Raw genomic sequence first — 1,391 nt, forward strand, 5'->3', positions numbered from 1 at the left:
ATGTCATACACAATGTCATGGCATCTGATATTATGTACCTACTGGAAATTAAATGGAATTATGCAGGATTATTCCAGGATGTCAGACCCGATGTCATGACATCCTGTACATAGAACATTCGGGGTGAATGTTATGTGTTTTGTGATTGCTCATTTGATGGCAATCTATGTATGATTGAAGATCTGATTTGTAGACGCATTCAATCATTAATTACAACCTTATTTACTTATTTTCCAAGGAGATCTAACCAACTGTCATGAGAAGATTTAATTGGAAAATAGTTTTACGGTTTTCAAGATGTCCAAGCCCAGCTGAATGCTTCTATAAATAGGACATGGAAAACCTTATTTGTTACACAACCAATACTGAGCGAAATATTGAGAGAACATAAGGGTTTGTGTCTATTTTAGTCGTGAGACTTGTAAGCCATTCAATTCATCCATAGATGATTGAATTGGTCTGATTTGTGGGTTGTAAATTGTCACTCTAAGATTTTAAGCATGAGTGTGTGTCTACTTGATTGAAAGTGTTAAGTAAGATCAAGTGTGTGTGTACTTGATTGAAGATCAAGTGTGTGTCTACTTGATTGAAGATCAAGTTTGTGTAATTGAAAAGTGTTTTCTTTTCACAAGGAATTGTTATTTAAAATCACAGGTGTGATTGAAGGGAAGTGAGTGGGTTCTCATATCTAAGAGCGCTTAGGTAGAAGTCGCACGGGTAGATATTAGGTGAGAAAGACTATAACTTGTTGAATTGTACGGAGAGTCTTTGAACTGATTCTATTTAGTGGATTTCCTTCCTGGCTTGGTAGCCCCCAGATGTAGGTGAGTTGGACCGAACTGGGTTAACAATTGCTTGTGTCTCTTGCATTACTATTCTTTATCTTTATCCTGTTTGTATTACTCAGATATTAGTGTCGTGACATTACCTTCGAAATCTCATATCTGATACCAGAATTTCAATTATGAATCATATGAGACATGCAAATCTTGTTTAATTGGAAAGATGACAAAGTCTCCATTCACAGGAAAAGGTGAAAGAACTAATGATCTTTTGGCCCTCATACATACTGATGTATGTGGACCACTGAACATACTAGCCAGAGGAGGTTTTCAGTACTTCATCACATTTATTGATGATTTCAGTAGATATGTTTATGTGTATTTAATGAAACACAAATAGGAGTCCTTTGAAAAGTTTAAGGAATTCAAGAATGAAGTACAAAACCAACTAGGTAAGAATATTAAAATTCTTCGATCAGATCGAGGTGGTGAGTATTTAAGCCTAGAGTTTGATGACCATCTGAAAGAGTGTGGGATCCTATCCCAACTTACTCCTCCTGGAACACCCCAATGGAATGGTGTATATGGGAGAAGAAGTTGAATCCTGTT

The sequence above is a fragment of the Lathyrus oleraceus genome, unplaced genomic scaffold (genome assembly GCF_024323335.1).
Source record: "Lathyrus oleraceus cultivar Zhongwan6 unplaced genomic scaffold, CAAS_Psat_ZW6_1.0 chrUn0357, whole genome shotgun sequence".
NCBI classification, from domain to species: domain Eukaryota; kingdom Viridiplantae; phylum Streptophyta; class Magnoliopsida; order Fabales; family Fabaceae; genus Lathyrus; species Lathyrus oleraceus.